Raw genomic sequence first — 19,865 nt, 5'->3', positions numbered from 1 at the left:
GGGCAACACATTGTCGCTGCATTCATTATGGGGCCCCTCCCAGGCATGTTGGGTTTCAAGTCTCATTATACCTCACTAGCGCGTCTTATGTATTACGCTCTCGATGAGGCTCCTTTGTTGATATGTCATGGTTGGATCAAGCAGCTCGTGTGACTTCCTGAAGCATCGGTTTCGGCGGCAATAAAAAATCTAGCAGACCGGTCAAAATCAGCAAGATATACACCCAACACTTACTTCAATCTATCTTTACAAAAACTGTAGCAAAACAACTGTCACACCAACGTTAACCGGAGACCTCCCCCAAAATAAGGAGCGACCGTTGTCGACCCTCCTCCCCTTGGAGAGTCCTTGTTGCTTGGAAGCAACTTGACTGGATTGTTAAACCCCAATTCATTTGGCAAAGCTAGTCCATGTCGTATGACTGGAGCTTCTATTGTCCCAACGCGTCAATGACATAAGTAACTTCTTCATTGCAATCAACCTTGAACCTGCCCATCTCATCTTGAGCCACCACTCCAATACCGCATGTGCACAACTCACAGTCGAAATTAGTGTCGACATTGATGGCAATAAACCCTTCTTTTGATTTTGTCCATTCACTCTTTCTTTTTCACTTGTTTTCCTCAACGTCTGGATATTTAGTCTACTAATCCTAATAAATAGCTAATATTTTTCATAGAATTTACTTAAATGAAACTTTCATTTGCTTTAATTTTATATACTATTTATGTTGGAGTTCTTCACCTGTATGATTAGCTGCCGGCAATTTTGCAAAAAGAAAAAAACTGCCAACATGCTTATAAATTGAGTTTTTTTAGGTAATGGGCAGCTGCACCCTTTTATCCATATACAACTACCAAACAACATGCTCTGTAGATTTAGCCAGAACACATGCTGCCTTGTTAACAGAACGTCTGGCATGGATAAAAGTACAAGATACAAACCGTGTGGCCCATTTCCTAATATCATGGACTATGGCTCCAATAGGGGACCTATCAAAACCTAGACCCTTGACCTTGTTGATCAACCATAGGCAATCTGATGCTACCATGATCTTCCGCATGCTAGTGTTATTGGCAAGGATTAAGATTTAATGAAGTGCCATGGCTTCCGCTACTTCAAGAATTTGAACTCGTTCAAAGTAACCTTTGTTTGTTGCATGCATTCTTCCCCGGTGATCACGTGTCACCACACGGAAGCTCGCTCTTGCAGATTGGGAGAATATTGTGCATCCACATTGACAAGCATCGACCCATCTGCGATGGAGACCATTTTTGGTTTGACTTCAAGGCCTGACATCTAATGGAAGTGGTCAAACTGGAAGAATGCATATTGGTAAATTCAACATAAGCTTTGATCTTTCCCACTACACGACAAACATTTCTATTTTTCATGTGTGCCATATTGCCACTGCCTTAATTATAGAGTGAAAATATGTAGGGTTTTGTGTCCATTCTAAAATCCATTGCCTAATGTGAGTAAAACTTTCCAGGCAAAAACCATAATCTTTCTTAATAATTCCAGATTTCTTTAACATAGTGACACTGCAAAAAGCAATGTTCAATGTTTTCCTCCATATTGCAGAAATTTCAATCATACCTTGTGGGGATTGATCTCACCTGTAGTTGAACATCTGTTGGGAGAAAATTATGGGACAACCTCCACAAAATTACTTTCATTTTATTTGGGCATTGAATTGCCCATAATAGCTTCCTCCAGTTTTTCTCCATGATCTTCTAATCTGAAGTAGCCCCCTTGCCATTTCCGTCCCTCTGAAAAATTAGTGCTCACAAAATTATATGCTGACCCTACTTTGTAAACATCGTCTTTTGCGTGGGGCCATGAAGCAAAATCCGAGCATTATTCTGTACTCGAAGTATGCTAAGAATTATAGTTTGAGTTAAGCATTGTACTTATAGTTTTCCATAGTGCCTTTGTGATCGACCATAAGTCATGATCATAGAAAAATCATTAGAGTTGGGCATGAGACATTACCATGTCGAACTTTATATTCAACATTTTTTAACTTTATAGTTGAGCTTAATCTTAACCGCAATTTTGAACGCATTTTCTAAGGGGAATATTATCATTTTTGGGGGTAAAAGGGAATGTAATTTAAAGCTTGATTTATGATCGAATTTCGTTTTTGATACCCACGTGTAAAAGAAATGATCGTTATGAATATTATACTTAACCCGACGCAATACAAACATAAACACTTACATACTCGCACATACACTCATTCATGTGCACATGTCTTTTGAAAAGAGGATCTTTCCAGCCTCTGCATATGTGATACATGCAATTAACTTAATCTTATACGTGAAAACAGAACTTAAGGCATGCTTAATTTTTGTACGGCCGAGCTTCATTTTGTGATTAAGAGATTACGAAGAGTGCACGTTCTAACGCTTCCTCCTTAGCGCGATGTAACGATGATCGTCTCATCGTGCACACAAATCATGGAAAATTTGCAGCATGGCCACGAATCATGGAAAATTTGCGTATGGCATCCTGGATAGCTTTCGGGGTGTGCTGCTGGCTGATCTTTTTAAAATATTTGTCGCCTCGGCAACCATTAGATCTGACGTCATCCAACGCCTAGCATGGTCCTCATCATTCCAACAAGGGTAGTGTTGCAGAGCCCTTTGCAACAGAATTCATTTGCGGAAACCTTTTGTAACAAAGGTGATGTTGTAGATTTTTTTTTTCTTCACTTTTTTAACATTGACTAGCAAAAATGCCCGTGCGTTGCATCGGGTGCAAAATAAATAAATATATGCTTAAACAGTTGAAAAAATACCACTCAAACAACTTTGCAAGTAATCAAACAACCATAACAGAACAACATTGTTCGAACAATTCATATTTTTAGTTGTGAATCCGATAGCTTTCTCAAAGAATGATCATGGCTGGTTGTCAATTAGTGCTCAGTGTTGGATAAAAATGATACAACTAACCAACGAAAAACGGACTTGCTACTTAAATTGGTTGATGGTTAAAAGAATAGAGCCCTTAGTTCTCAGATATAAAGATGGACATCAACATACAGGTCATGAGCCAATCCAAACCACCGCTGGTAGCCTTAATTAATAAAATGAAACATCTGTATATACAAAGGCCGCCTAGTAGAAATCTAAAAGGATCTTAACACTCTCTAACCATCAGAGGGGCCTAAAGAGGGGGGGTTCCGAACTAAGTTATTAAAAAGGGGCTAAGAAGGAAAGAAGAAAGAAAGTACAACAAAAGAGAGGCCGAACAGTGACATCTATTCTTTGGAACAAACAGTTTCACTCTGTTCTTTGGAGCTCGAACTTGACATATAACAAGTGAATTACATAGCCACATGAGACTTTATTTATGCATTTTTTTTTGTATAAACAGATCTTCATAGACCCAATATTTGAACCATGCAACATTTAAATATAGCTTAATTTTCCTAAAAAACGTATGTATAACTATTTTCAATAGAATCAGTAATGACATGCATACTTAGTTACTGCCCCCTTCTTATTCTTCATTGTAGATTCTCAGGAAGCACACAAGCAAGTATTATTCCTGTCTCTTGCTCTATGCGTCTCTTCAATTTTATTAGAATTCAAATTTGGCCCTATTTTTTAAGAGATGGTTTTTCCCAGCAAATCCCTGCATAAACAAACGTTCTTCAAAATCTAAGAGTGTGGAATGTTTATTTGTTTAATTGGCAGAGAAAATCACTTCATAATCTCCTCTAGACATTACAGCAAACATGTGGTACGCAACTGAAATCAACATATGTACCTTAGCAAGAAAAGGCAATGCTTCATTGTCTACGCCATTGGCACCATTATTTTGGGCACATGTGGCTCTTTGAAATATATCATCCTAAACATAAAAATTTAGATACTAAAATATTTGGTTGCTTAATACTTTGATACATGGGAAGAAGAATGTTTCATTTTGACACCTTTAGTTCTGTTGTGGACCATGAAATAATATGGCGGCCACTAATTAAATCATGCAGTCAAATTAGTATGAATGCATGATTATGAATCTTCCCGTTAAAGATCAAAATGCGATATAATTCTAGGCTGACAATAATAAAAGATGCAGTAGAGATCGACCAAAATGCGAAATTCAACAGAAGAGTGCAAGTTTCAAGAACCTGGAAAGAGATTATGTAGTACAATATTTTAGGATCCTCTCAACACTATGTACCAACTCAAATATGTATAGAACTGAAGAAAGTTAGGACCTCCTGCAGGTATGCTAGTACTAATATGCTAAAACACACACACTACGTACCAATATGCTAGTACTAATCTAAAATATCAGCTCCAGATCTTTTGTGAATGCGTGATGTGTGCCTTAGGACCTCCTGTTGTCTTGCAGGTATGCCCCTGTCTTGCAGGTATGCCCTTGGGCAGAAAGTTCTTGTTTCAGTCAGAGAGGTAGAACTGTCATCTGCGTCATCTACTAACTCTACTAAAAAACGAAGCTCGTGTGTCAGCAGTTGTCACTAAATTTTTAGATGACAGGCAATAAAGTTTCCTGCTTAATTTTGGACTGCTAAGTTTTAATAATATGGCCGCATGCATCTTTCAGATGCAGAGGCCGGGGGTGAGCCTCCTTTTCCAAAAAAAATGTGTGTAGGTGTAGCAGGTAACAGCTCTGAACCCTGAAAAAAAGAATAAAAAATTGAATCCTTTCTCCATGCCCTCACAATGCCTATGAATTTCACATAGTGATCGTTTAAACAGCACACACATTGTCCATTTAAAAAGAGGTGGAATAAAATTAAATCTAAACTGAACTTGACAAAATTTTAAATTCAGAACCTTTGTATAGCTGACAATGGATCATCGTATACAACAATATCTAGTAAGTAATTCAAGAGCACACGCGTACATAAGAGTCAAAAAACTTATTAGAAGGCATGACCTACATGGATAGACCGAGGACTCTGAAGTGCAAGGATTAGAAAAATGGCAGCAACACGCCAAAGACAACGATAGTCAAGGATGGCATCTCCTTCTTCCATACGGTGGTCCATGCTCTCTGCAATCCTGGAAGAAGAACAGACCTTAAAAGGCTGAAATCAGGAGTAAAGAACATATCAAAATGGTTCAGAAATAGAAAGCAGAAAATTCAAGATCCATTACAAAAACAAAATAGGTCTTTGTATCATAAACTCTATACATCCAAATCGCAAAGAAGATCCTCTGCTCTACTACTCCTTCGACTTCGAGGGCGCCTGGCATAATGAGCCTCTTACTTCTAATAAACACACGAACAAATCAGCATTTATGCGCTGAATAAAAAAGATCCCCACGAAACATACCAAAGGGTGATGAAAAACAGATCTGAGACTTGAGGAGAGAAGAACTATCATACTAACTATTTTAAATTTATTTACTTAGCAATTAGTACCCCGTAATTTTTTATGTAACGAAGATATCCATATATAGAAGTAAATAATTGCCAATACACATCAATAGTTAAATACACAGTAGGTATCTGAGTCGTACATGGACCAAAACAATTTTGCGACTGGTTTTAAGGTTGCAGTTGAGCACTTACAGAAGACGGCTCAAATCAACCTTGCTCATCAATAAACAACCAATTTGAAGATATGGAGAAGAATCTAACTTTCTTGTGAGGCTTCATGAAGAAACATGTTGCACCACTTAGATCAGAAACACATGAGCTAGACTATCCGCGAAAATTGATTAAACAGTCTACCACATCAGATGCTAAAGAATGAAATCGCAAAGACTAATAACAAATGAAGAGGGACAAACACTGCAATTTGGGACAATGGTGTTGATAGCATTTACCCAAGATAAATGGCGGGTTCACCTTGTGGGGGTAGTATGACGCCGGTAGCTGATCTCTGAAGGTCGATCCCTCATAGTGGGACTCAAATCCTGCTGCCCCACAGTATGGAAACAAACCCTTAAAGGAAGAAAGAAGTTTATTCTAACACGATTACTGGCCTCAACTTCCTTAACTTTGCGCAAAAATTGTTCGAAGAGTAATATGGGATCAAGTAAGTGTGTCAGTTTAGCATAAAGCTTGATAAGATTGCAAAGGTCCTCCACCTGGCATCAAGACAATAATTCAAATTTAGGAGGCCATCAGAAATCAGAACAAGTATAAGTGTGGAGTGAGCAACATCGGGCTACAGTCTACTGTTTATGAGACCAAGTGTTATGAGAAGAAAGTAAATTAGAACTATAACACCTGCTTAACATCCTGAATATTGTGTTGCCAACTTGTGAAAGAAAGCTTTTGAACTAACAATACGTAGTACATCTCCTGGATGTTGTTGAGACTGAGATAACGAAGCTCATAAAAAATAGAAGTGAGAACATTACTTCTTATAGCACATATGCCCGTGCGTTGCAACGGGGGAAAAATTAATGTGTAACAAAAAAATAGTAAGAAATTGTATATGCAAAAAAACTCACAGTAAATACAAAATTTAGCCTTTATCAAACTCTATGGGAACATGGATTGAATATTTAGCCAAGAATTAAGAAAGCTCAAGAAATTGAAGTATCCTTTTGCCTAACACATGAAATCCCTCATTCTGGCTACAGAAGGCACACAGCAACAGTCATTAATGAAGCAAAGAAATCTCTCTCTAGCAGATCGAAGATAGCCCATCAATTTCAGTATCAAGATCCTGAGAATAGCAACTTTGACATGCTTGGAGCCATGTTTATTCCCTCTGACCACAGTGACCAGGAAATATCAAAAGTTGCTACCCAAACAACATCATATAAATGTCAATAAGGATAATTGCAGAGAAACAGAGTGCCAGTCTCGTGTAGCAATCCTCTTGGCATCAGCAGCAATGATGGCTGGAGAGGTGTATCTCCAACTAATTCAGCAAGGTCCAAATCCCTTCCATCATTCTCTAACTATGGAGTTCAAAAGCCGAGCAACCGAAAAATAACCAGCAGGCTAACTGAGTTTTCTATGCTGAGTTGCTGACCCCATGGTTTTGAATATGCATGACATAGCAGACAAAGAAATTCCCTTGTTAGAGATTCACCGTTTCATGGTGATGAAGCTGATCAAGTGTCCGAAGATAGGTCTCTGCTCAAATATTCAGATCCTTAAACGTTATATCTTCAGTAGTAGTCGCATCATACCACAAAATGCATTTTGTGAGAAAAATTGGGGGAGTAGGAAGGAATCAGTGGGCAGCAGCCACACTTGGTTTACCAACTCACATTTTGCAAGAGCACACCTGTTCACGCTACTGTATTTCAGAACATTTTTGAGATTACTACCTCTGCCTTGCTGCATCTTCCTCTAAATTCACCCCTTTTGTTGTAACTACTATATCTGGTTCTTGCCCATCCCGCAACAAATAGGGAGCAAATCAGAGAGATGAGGTTCTTCAAGGGCTGCCGGTTGTAGGTGGCGCTGCAGGTCGAGCGGGGCGGCACTCCGGTGGCAATGACGGCGGGGCCAGGTCGGATCCGGGCGGATCTGGCCAGGGTGGATCCATTTTCGACGGATTTGGCGTGGAGGCGGCCGGATCGGGCGAGATTGAGGGTCGGCAGCGCCATGGAGGTCCCTGTCCAGGGAGAAAGAGGGATAGAGGTGAGAGGAGATTGAGAAGAAGGAGAAGAAGGGAGAGGATCTGTCAGGACCAGAGTCCCGATCAACAGGGTTTAAGCAAGAACTAGTTGATTTAAGACGAGAATTTTGGAAATTCGAGCTAGGGTTTTCATTGCACAGAAAGGGAAAAGGTAGTAGCACGCCACCGACGGCTAGGGTTTATACCCAATAATCTTTTACATGCCTCAAATGAGTAAGAGAGTTGGCTTATATAGCCATTACAGTAACTAGAAAGTGAAAAAGAAGAAAAACAGAGCATATGGCCTTGTCGGACGATGAATAGCTCCTCCCGCGCCTCCTGAGCCGTTGGATGGTTGATCGACGAAGGAGAGTGACCCATCTTCAGCGAACCGTTACCTTTGACTAATGACCACAGGATGGGAGATGGACGGCTGTAGGTTCAACTGGCACGTAGAAACAGGGGATATTCAGACTTGGGCTTGACAATACCCCCCAATTGAGCCGGAGCTTGTCCTCAAGCTCTGAATGCTAGAAAAACTTTATGAATGAAAGATGAATCTTCCCGTGTTGCTTCTTCTTGAGGCAAATTTGCCCATTTCACCAACCATCTTACAACTGGAATACTGATATTACCTTACTTCCTTGGAATGAGCTTTCTTTCCAGAATTGCTTCAGGCTCAATTCTGATCGTGCCATCAGTTCCTACCAAGGGAAGTTTGGAGGAGGGCACCACTTTTGCGCCAATATGTCTCTTGAGCTAGCTGACATGGAAGGTATCATGCAACTGGTAGTCCTCGGGCAGAAGCAATTTAGAGGCATGATTTCCAATTTTACTCAGAACTCTGAACGGTCCATAAAACATGGAGTGGAGTTTGATGTGTCTGTGCAAACTGAGAGATGTATGTCTATGAGGCTGCACTGGTGCACGTCGGTCCTAAACAAATGGTTTTTAACCCCTTTCCGCGAGGGCATCTGGAACCGTCGCCAAGTGAGTGTGGGCGATAGGGGGGTCCTTCCCACACGACCTAGAAACCGTCGGGGATATGGCCTCCTCGCACACACGTTTGGCAAAATGAGGTCGTGTGCGACCGGCGAGCGCGTAAATATGGAAATACGTACAGTATAGCTAAAAAATACAGTTATACATCAAAATTGTTTCCGGTTGCAAGTACATCCCACACAGCCAGTCCCCGCTAAACGTTTTCGTTCGTATGTACATCCCACACAGTCGCTCCAAGGAAAACGTTTGCGCAAGGTGGCGTAACACAAACAGTTTTGAAGAGAATGTCGTGTGTGATTGTTCATTGATCCAACATGGTTTATTCCTAGAAACTGTGTGCGTTTCTGAGGTCATCGCCCACAGTGGTTTCTCATTAACCGTTTAAAATAGGAAAACCCAATTAGCGGGCTAATTGCCCTATTATTAATAATCCATTTACTAATCTAATTGACATTCATATTAAGCACATAATATATTCTATTTCCGTATTAAGGAAGCAAGATTTCATAATTAAAATACATCAGAGTACAACATGATATAGCTTTAGCACTCAGCTACCCCATTACACAACTGCACCAGCAACAAGTTTCACATGCAAGACTAGAACCTTTCGAAATTAGCATTTTAGACGGTACATAGAGAGATGCATCTCATCTGGAAAACTGCTAAAGCAGAAGGCGAATATTGAGCCTTCATTCATGTTAGAGGTCTTTGCAACTTTAGGCCAGTGCCTGTGGATGATTGACCGTCCATCCTTCGACCTCTTCAGGAACACTTCAATATTGAACCGTGGGTGTTGTATGAAAAATTCCCTCGCCTCCTGACCACAGAGGTGGTTTGAGAGGTAATCATCAGTGAAGCCTGAAAACAAGGATGTGCATAAATATCTTCTCTATATTGGAAATGGGGCAAAGGAATACAAAAAGGCAAGGTATAATAGTTAGTACCATCTTGTAAACCTCAGTGCTTCCCATTGTTTCCCTGCAACACATATAATGTAGTTAGTCATCAGGTTAAGTAAGGGTTCGCATGATATCAGTAAAATATGTTGATGATAAATAAGCACATTGCAGATTCATCAAATTAATTCAAGCCACATGGAAAACCCATTTATCCAAACCAAGCATGATTAAGAACTAGGAAATATAGCACTTGTATATGTTTCTCATGTATTAAGTGCAGCCAAATTCGATTTATTCCTCACATGGTATACAATAACAGAATGCAGCCACAGCAATTGAACATCACATTGTAGAATTGAACCAAGCAGTTAACTAAACACCACAACAAATGAACCAAATGTTAACTGAGCACCACATTGCACAATATAACATACTCCTAATAGAAGATCAAATAGTTAACCAAACCAAGCATGCTTAACAACTTGGAAATATAGCAATTGTATTTGTTTCTCATGTATTTAGTACAGCTTTATTCCTCACATGGTATACAATAACAGAATGCAGCCACAACAATTGAACATCGCATTGCAGAATTGAACCAAGCAGTTAACTAAACACCACAACAAGTGAACCAAGCCACAACAAATGAACCAAGCAGTTAAGTAAACACCAATTGAACAATATAACATACTCCTAATAGAAGATCAGACAGTTAACCAAACCAAGCATGCTTAACAACTTGGAAATATTGCACCCTGAAGAATTGAACATCACATTTGCAGAATTGAACCAAGCAGTTAATTGAACACCACATTGCACGACATATAGAACATATACACTATAGCAGAAGATTGCATGGTAAAAGTAGATAGCACAATTCACTAGAATTTGTTAAGGAAAGGCAGTAGCTAGCAAACTGAACATGGGTACTTATAGTGAGCTAATAAGACAAGCTACTCTTCATTGTCGGAGATATCGATGACGATTGGCTCCTTGGACATGGAAGAGGGCGAGGCCTCCGCATCGTTGGTGCCCTCGTTGTAGTGGTGAGTTGCCTGAGCCGCTCCGGGCACCAACCTGCTGGCTCTCGAGATGAGGTAAGCACATGCACGCTGAGAAAACACCTCGTAGTCTTTGTCGAAGGCACTGACGGTGGCCTCGAGAAACGCCACAAACTATCATTTAAAGCAGCCAACCGCGTTGCAGCGTGCTACCTCTTGAGCACTGCGTTGGTTTTCCCTTGAAGAGGAAAGGGTGATGCAACAAAGTAGCGTAAGTATTTCCCTCAGTTTTTGAGAACCAAGGTATCAATCCAGTAGGAGGCTATGCGCGAGTCCCTCGCACCTACACAAACAAATAAATCCTCGCAACCAATGCGATAAGGGGTTGTCAATCCCTACACGGTCACTTACGAGAGTGAGATCTGATAGATATGATAGGATAATATTTTTGGTATTTTTATGATAAAGATGCAAAGTAAAATAAAAGCAAAATAAAAAGCAACGGAAATAACTAAGTGTTGGAAGATTAATATGATGGAAAATAGACCCGGGGGCCATAGGTTTCACTAGTGGCTTCTCTCAAGAGCATAAGTATTTACGGTGGGTGAACAAATTACTGTTGAGCAATTGACAGAATTGAGCATAGTTATGAGAATATCTAGGTATGATCATGTATATAGGCATCATGTCCGAGACAAGTAGACCGACTCCTGCCTGCATCTACTACTATTACTCCACACATCGACCGCTATCCAGCATGCATCTAGAGTATTAAGTTCATAAGAACAAAGTAACGCTTTAAGCAAGAAGACATGATGTAGAGGGATAAATTCATGCAATATGATAAAAACCCCATCTTGTTATCCTCGATGGCAACAATACAATACGTGCCTTGCTGCCCCTACTGTCACTGGGAAAGGACACTGCAAGATTGAACCCAAAGCTAAGCACTTCTCCCATTGCAAGAAAGATCAATCTAGTAGGCCAAACCAAACTGATAATTTGAAGAGACTTGCAAAGATAACCAATCATACATAAAAGAATTCAGAAGATTCAAATATTGTTCATGGATAAACTTGATCATAAACCCACAATTCATCGATCTCAACAAACACACCGCAAAAGAAGATTACATCGAATAGATCTCCACAAGAGAGGGGGAGAACGTTGTATTGAGATCCAAAAAGAGAGAAGAAGCCATCTAGCTAATAACTATGGACCCGAAGGTCTGAGGTAAACTACTCACACATCATCGGAGAGGCTATGGTGTTGATGTAGAACCCCTCCGTGATCGATGCCCCCTCCGACGGAGCTCCGGAACAGGCCCCAAGATGGGATCTCGTGGGTACAGAAGGTTGCGGTGGTGGAATTAGATTTTTTGCTCCATATCTGATTGTTTGGGGGTACATAGGTATATATAGGAGGAAGGAGTACGTCGGTGGAGCAACATGGGTCCCACGAGGGTGGAGGGCGCGCCTAGGGGGTAGGTGCCCCCCTACCTCGTGGCTTCCTGGAAGCTTCCTTGACGTAGGGTCCAAGTCTCCTGGATCATGTTCGTTCCGAAAATCACGTTCCCGAAGGTTTCATTCCGTTTGGACTCCGTTTGATATTATTTTTCTGCGAAACTCTGAAATAGGCAAAAAACAACAATTCTGGACTGGGCCTCCGGTTAATAGGTTAGTCTCAAAAATAATATAAAAGTGAATAATAAAGCCCAATAATGTCCAAAACAGAAGATAATATAACATGGAGCAATCAAAAATTATAGATACGTTGGAGACGTATCAAGCATCCCCTAGCTTAATTCCTGCTCGTCCTCGAGTAGGTAAATGATAAAAACATAATTTTTGATGTGGAATGCTACTAGGCATAATTTCAATGTAATTCTTCTTAATTGTGGTATGAATATTCAGATCCGAAAGATTCAAGATAAAAGTTCAATATTGACATAAAAATAATAATACTTCAAGCATACTAACTAAGCAATTATGTCCTCTCAAAATAACATGGCCAAAGAAAGTTCATCCCTACAAAATCATATAGTTTAGTCATGCTCCATTTTCGTCACACAAGAATGCTCTCATCATGCACAACCCCGATGACAAGCCAAGCAATTGTTTCATACTTTAATAATCTCAAACTTTTTCAACCTTCACACAATACACGAGCGTGAGCCATGGATATATCACTATGGGTGGAATAGAATATGATGATGGGGGTTATGTGGAGAAGACAAAAAAGGAGAAAGTCTCACATCAACGAGGCTAATCAATGAGCTATGGAGATGCCCATCGATTGATGTTAATGCAAGGAGTAGGGATTGCCATGCAACGGATGCACTAGAGCTATAAATATATGAAAGCTCAACAAAAGAAACTAAGTGGGTGTGCATCCAACTTGCTTGCTCACGAAGACCTAGGGCACTTGAGGAGGCCCATTGTTGGAATATACAAGCCAAGTTCTATAATGAAAAATTCCCACTAGTATATGAAAGTGACAAAACAAGAGACTCTCTATCATGAAGATTATGGTGCTACTTTGAAGCACAAGTGTGGTAAAGGATAGTAACATTGTCCCTTCTCTCTTTTTATCTCATTTTTTTGGGCCTTCTCTCATTTTTTTGGACTTTCTCTCTCTTTTTTTATTCCTCACTTGGGACAATGCTCTAGAAAATGATGATCATCACACTTCTATTTATTTACAACTCAATGATTACAACTCGATACTAGAACAAAGTATGACTCTATATGAATGCCTCCGGCGGTGTACCGGGATATGCAATGAACCAAGAGTGACATGTATGAAAGAATTATGAATGGTGGCTTTGCCACAAATACTATGTCAACTACATGATCATGCAAAGCAATATGACAATGATGAACGTGTCATGATAAACGGAATGGTGGAAAGTTGCATGGCAATATATGTCGGAATGGCTATGGAAATGCCATAATAGGTAGGTATGGTGGCTGTTTTGAGGAAGATATAAGGAGGTTTATGTGTGAAAGAGCGTATCATATCACGGGGTTTGGATGCACCGGCGAAGTTTGCACCAACTCTCAATGTGAGAAAGGGCAATGCACGGTACCGAAGAGGCTACAATGATGGAAAGGTGAGAGTGCGTATAATCCATGGACTCAACATTAGTCATAAAGAACTCACATACTTATTGCAAAAATCTACAAGTCATAAAAAACCAAGCACTACGCGCATGCTCCTAGGGGGATAGATTGGTAGGAAAAGACCATCGCTCGTCCCCGACCGCCACTCATAAGGAGGACAATCAAAGAACATCTCATGTTTCAAATTTGTTACATAACGTTTATCATACGTGCATGCTACGGGACTTGCAAACTTCAACACAAGTATTTCTCAAATTCACAACTACTCAACTAGCACAACTTTAATATCACTACCTCCATATCTCAAAACAATCATCAAGCATCAAACTTCTCTTAGTATTCAACACACTCATAAGAAAGTTTTTACTAATCTTGAATACCTAGTGTCGGGGATATACCCCGTGGTATGACCTGGCCGGAAGTATGACCCGGCCGGACTTGGCGCTTCATCGTAACCCGCCGGAGGATTGGTGACTCACGGGTCTGGCGGTTCATAGGTGTGATGACTCACGAGCTTGGCGAGTTAATGATGGCCCCGATGGCGGGTCAGACGGATGACAAGGGCCCAAGGCCCAGTAGGCCGGCTCATGTTATTGTGGGCCGGCTTAAGATGGAAGGCATGAGGAATATTTCCTTTACGAGGAAGCAAGATCCGTACTTGTATCCGACTTGTAATAGAGAATAAGTTAGTTCTAATCCTACTAGGACTCTACATGTAAGCCGTCTCTTCAACTTATATAAGGAGGGGTAGGACTCCCCAAAGGGGGACAAGCAAGAAACAATCTCTAGGGCTAGACACAAAGAGCCGGCTTACCGGCGACTCCCTCATGATCATAATCATACCTAGCCACAAACAGCATGTAGGGTTATTACCGGATGATGTTTCCCGGGGCCTGAAGCTGTCTAAACCCTTGTCTTGTGTTGCGTCTCTCGATTCCGCTGAAGCCCTCTCAAGCTACCACATAGATGCGTTGGCCTCGCGACTAAGTCCTCACACTAAGGACATCTGCCGTGACAATTCCACGACAGTTGGCGCCCACCGTGGGGCCTACGCACGATGTGTTGAGTTCTTGGAGGGATCTCTTTCTGGGATCGAGAAACTCGCGATTGATCGATGAAAAGATCCGGCACGGAATAATCGCGTGAGCCGCCAGATAACCTTGGGAGTGCCGGCAAGTTTGTCATTTGGAAATCATAATTATGGGTAATTTTGGAGATGACAGATGCGAGATTCATCACAGACAGAGAGATTTTTTAGGGTTTCTCGTGTTGCTGCTCGTATCAAGTCCTGACGAGAATTGAGGTCGAAGAGATTGGGGTTTCGTCCGAGGAACCACCGGGATCAAACCACGCCAGGATCAAAACTCGTTTCCCAAAGACAAGCTTCAGGGTGCACCACAGACTCCCAAGAAACTTGCCTTTTGTACACATGACGTAGAGGAGGGAAGACAAGCTACGACCAACTCATACCTTTACTACTAGTCTGACTCCAATTGGATACAGTTTACCAAAACCGTCAAGGTTTTCTACTACAGATTTAATCCGTGTGGCGGACGTGTGTGATCGCTGCTATGCCCTCCTGTCCACATGCGGTTGTCCGAGGCCTGAGGGGGCTGAGATCTGTACTTCTCATGTGGGCTGAGTACTATTTGGCGTTTTGATGAAAAACAATCAAGTACAAAAACGTGGAAGGAAGGGGCTCAAGACCAACTCCCAAGGTGACCTGGGCCCTGACGAATTTATCGAAGTCGCTCAATGCCAGGTCATGTGATTGTGCAGCCTCGAGTGACCTGCTGCATGACGCCAGGGTATTGGTCAATTATAAAGCACGCTGAGCCACTGTACCTGACGCCGTGGCCGCGTCACCTCACCGCAGCAATCGCCCCCATCGCTGCCGGGTCAACAACGCGCCTCCACCTTATGACCCGGCTCTCCCCGCCCGCTCGCCAAGTTACCTCGCCGGTGCGTCGAGCCACCCCGGCCACGCTGCCTCGCCTTGTTTCCAAATTGCTCTGCAGATATCTACGGATATAATCAGGTGCACTCGTCTCCGTTAAATTACTCTGCGTATTAAGTGTGTATTATACAAAACATATGTTGTCTGCTCGTGCTATTTTATACTCGCAGATCTATTCAGCTCAAGAGTTTTTTGCTGGCGTTTTTTATTGCGTCACTTCCAACAATCTTTTGAGTCGCCATGACGCGCGATTCAGACAGCAGACACGTGATTCAGACAGCTTGCAACGTGGAGGACAACTCGCTCGTCCGTGACGGTTTACAGCACTATGGGCGACTTACCCGTCCGACCCCGTGGCCGATTCTCCCATCCACGTCGTTTTACAATGCCACGGCCGACTCGCCTGTTGATCGGGCGAATCAAGTGATATCCTTCTAAATATAATTTTGGCACATATTCCTTTTGTCAAAAAACAATTACTCTGGCCTGTAATATTTTTATGCAGGACGGCTATTAAAAGAAAAAGGGTGGTATTACACCGCGGAGGCATGTTCGGTTGTGCCGCACAGCTTCACGGGCACGCATATCACGGTCCGGTTTACATCAACGCGTCGTCCGACTCGCCCGTCCGCACCACCTTACAACGCCACGGACGACTCGCCCGTCCGCCTTCGCCACCGGTTCATGCGTCTGCGCTGGGTTACAACGCGGAGGACAACTTGCTCGTCCGCACCGGCTTACAACGCCGCGGCCGGCTGATCTGTCTGCTCCCGCGGCCGACTCGGCCGTGATTGATTTCAGCTTCACCGTGATGATCATCAACTCCGCGGTGGATAATTTATGGCCTGACATATCAGGTGAAATCAATCCGGTAAATTTTTATATATTATATATTGTTTTCTTTAAAAAAGAGCAATTACTCTGGCTTGCGATGTTTTTGATGGAGGACAATTGTTCACTACATCAACACGACGTGATTGACTCGGCCGACCACACCGGTTTACAATGCTGCGGCCGACTCATCTGTCCGTGCCACCTTTAATATTGTGGTCGTCTTTACCGTCCGTCTCTCGCGGCCTGATCTACATCAACACACTGGGCCGCACCTGTCTGCATAAGCTGATTATTGAATATGAGCAATTCACTGCTTGGGAAGCCCGGTTTTCTTCCAACGACTTGGAGGAAAATTATCATGTGTTATCAGCCGCCGTCTGCACTGGACAACTCAATGGGCAGGCGCACAAGTCGCTGCCACTACAGTTTGGTTAACTTCAAAAACATCCAGTTGGAAGGAACCATTAGCCGAGTTGTTGACACGGCTCATACGAGATCATTTATAACCCGCCACAGTCACCTCAACCTTCTGTGGATTCACATCGCGCTATCAATACCAATGATATACACCTTATGCTATGGTCAATATGGAGAATCTCAAAGCCAACTCCTCGAGTCGTCTTGAGACTCGGGGGCTACAATGATATGACTCGGCAGCATTGGTCGGTTTCAATGCATTCAAGAACTCTGGGTCATTGGAGGGAAAAATAACCCGGTCCCAGAGGCTACCGCCATATTGGTAAAAAGTTTAAATCCGGCTCAAGAGACTTGACATCTCCCAAATTCACAACTACTCAACTAGCACAACTTTAATATCACTACCTCCATATCTCAAAACAATCATCAAGCATCAAACTTCTCTTAGTATTCAACACACTCATAAGAAAGTTTTTACTAATCTTGAATACCTAGTGTCGGGGATATACCCCGTGGTATGACCTGGCCGGAAGTATGACTCGGCCGGACTTGGCGCTTCATCTTAACCCGCCGGAGGATTGGCGACTCACGGGTCTGGCGGTTCACAGGTGTGACGACTCACGAGCTTGGCGAGTTAATGATGGCCCCGATGGCGGGTCAGACGAATAACAAGGGCCCAAGGCCCAGTAGGCCGACTCATGTTATTGTTGGCCGGCTTAAGATGGAAGGCATGAGGAATATTTCCTTTACGAGGAAGCAAGATCCGTACTTGTATCCGACTTGTAATAGAGAATAAGTTAGTTCTAATCCTACTAGGACTCTACATGTAAGCCGTCTCTTCAACTTATATAAGGAGGGGTAGGACTCCCCAAGGGGGGACAAGCAAGAAACAATCTCTAGGGCTAGACACAAAGAGCCGGCTTACCGGCGACTCCCTCATGATCATAATCAGACCTAGCCACAAAAAGCATGTAGGGTTATTACCGGATGATGTTTACCGGGGCCCGAAGCTGTCTAAACCCTTGTCTTGTGTTGCGTCTCTCGATTCCGCTCAACCCCTCTCAAGCTACCACATAGATGCGTTGGCCTCGCGACCAAGTCCTCACACTAAGGACATCTGCCGTGACAATTCCACGACACCTAGCATATTAGGATTATTTAAGAAAATTACCATGCTATTTAAGACTCTCAAAATAATATAAGTGAAGCATGAGAGATCAATAGTTTCTATAAAACAAATCCACCACCGTGCTCTAAAAGATATAAGTGAAGTACTAGAGCAAAAAACTATATAACTCAAAAGATATAAGTGAAGCACATAGAGTATTCTAATAATTTCTGAATCATATGTGTCTCTCTCAAAAGGTGTGTACAGCAAGGATGATTGTGGTAAACTAATAAGCAAAGACTCAAATCATACAAGACGCTCCAAGCAAAACACATATCATGTGGTGAATAAAAATATAGCTCCAAGTAAAGTTACCGATGGAAGTAGACGAAAGAGGGGATGCCTTCCGGGGCATTCCCAAGCTTTGGATTTTTGGTGTCCTTAGATTATCTTGGGGGTGCCATGGGCATCCCCAAGCTTAGGCTCTTGCCACTCCTTGTTCCATAATCCATCAAATCTTTCACCCAAAACTTGAAAACTTCACAACACAAAACTTAACAGAAAATCTCGTGAGCTCCGTTAGCGAAAGAAAACAAAAGATCACTTCAAGGTACTGTAATGAACTCATTATTTATTTATATTGGTGTAAACCTACTGTATTCCAACTTCTCTATGGTTTATAAACTATTTTACTAGCCATAGATTCATCAAAATAAGCAAACAACACACGAAAAACAGAATCTGTCAAAAACAGAACAGTCTGTAGTAATCTGTAACTAACGCAAACTTCTGGAACTCCAAAACATCAGCCAAAATAGGACGACCTAGACAATTTTTTTATTGATCAGCAGCAATTGGAATCAATATTTTATCACGTTCTGGTGATTTTTAACAATTATTTTTGTGAACAAAAAGTTTCTGGAAATTTCTGCAAGATCAAATAACTATCATCCAAGAAGATCCTATAGGTTTAACTTGGCACAAACACTAATTAAAACATAAAAACATATCCAACCAGAGGCTAGATCAAATATTTATTCCTAAACAGAAGCAAAAAGCAAAAAACTAAAAATAAAATTGGGTTGCTTCCCAACAAGCACTATCGTTTAACGCCCCTAGCTAGGCATAAAAGCAAGGATAGATCTAGGTATTGCCATCTTTGGTAGGCAATCCATAAGTGGCTATCATGATAGATTCATATGGTAATTCTATTTTCTTCCTAGGGAAGTGTTCCATGCCTTTCTTTAATGGAAATTGGAATATAATATTCCCTTCCTTCATATCAATAATTGCACCAATCGTTCTAAGAAAAGGTCTACCAAGAATAATAGGACATGAAGGATTGCAATCTATGTCAAGAACGATAAAATCTACGGGCACATAATTCATATTTGCAACAATAAGAACATCATTAATTCTTCCCATAGGTTTCTTAATAGTGGAACCCGCAAGGTGCAAGTTTAGAGAGCAATCATCAAAATCACGGAAACCTAGAAAATCACATAAAGTCTTTGGAATCGTGGAAACACTAGCACCCAAATCACACAAAGCATAGCATTCATGATCTTTAATCTTAATTTTAGTAGTAGGTTCCCACTCATCATAGAGTTTTCTAGGGATAGAAACTTCCAACCCAAGCTTTTCTTCATAAGATTGCATCAAAGCATCAGCGATATGTTTGGTAAAAGCTTTATTTTGACTGTAAGCATGAGGAGAATTTAGCACGGATTGCAACAAGGAAATACCATCTATCAAAGAGCAATTTTCATAATTAAATTCCTTTAAATCCAAAATAGTGGGTTCATTAACATCCAATGTTTTGATCTCTTCAATCCCACTTTTATGAATTTTAGCATCAAGATCTAAAAACTCCGAATTTTTGGAACGCCTTCTAGGTAAAGGTGGATCATAATCAGTCCCATCATTATCAAGATTCATATTGCAAAACA

At 41.5% G+C, this 19,865-nt stretch overlaps 1 long non-coding RNA gene across 1 annotated transcript; it reads right to left on the bottom strand.

Moving 5' to 3' along the window:
- Window positions 1-4,185: 4,185 nt before the first annotated feature.
- LOC123048814 (uncharacterized) lies at window positions 4,186-7,765 on the bottom strand. The gene is made up of 3 exons (XR_006423383.1): window positions 5,839-7,765; window positions 4,925-5,045; window positions 4,186-4,657 (listed from the first exon to the last, which is right to left on the bottom strand). It is a non-coding gene; the product is annotated as an uncharacterized lncRNA (long non-coding RNA).
- Window positions 7,766-19,865: the final 12,100 nt, after the last annotated feature.

The sequence above is a fragment of the Triticum aestivum genome, chromosome 2D, assembly GCF_018294505.1.
Source record: "Triticum aestivum cultivar Chinese Spring chromosome 2D, IWGSC CS RefSeq v2.1, whole genome shotgun sequence".
In the NCBI taxonomy this organism is placed as follows: domain Eukaryota; kingdom Viridiplantae; phylum Streptophyta; class Magnoliopsida; order Poales; family Poaceae; genus Triticum; species Triticum aestivum.
Note: the sequence above shows the minus strand (reverse complement) of the source record. Positions and strands in the feature narration are given on the sequence as shown.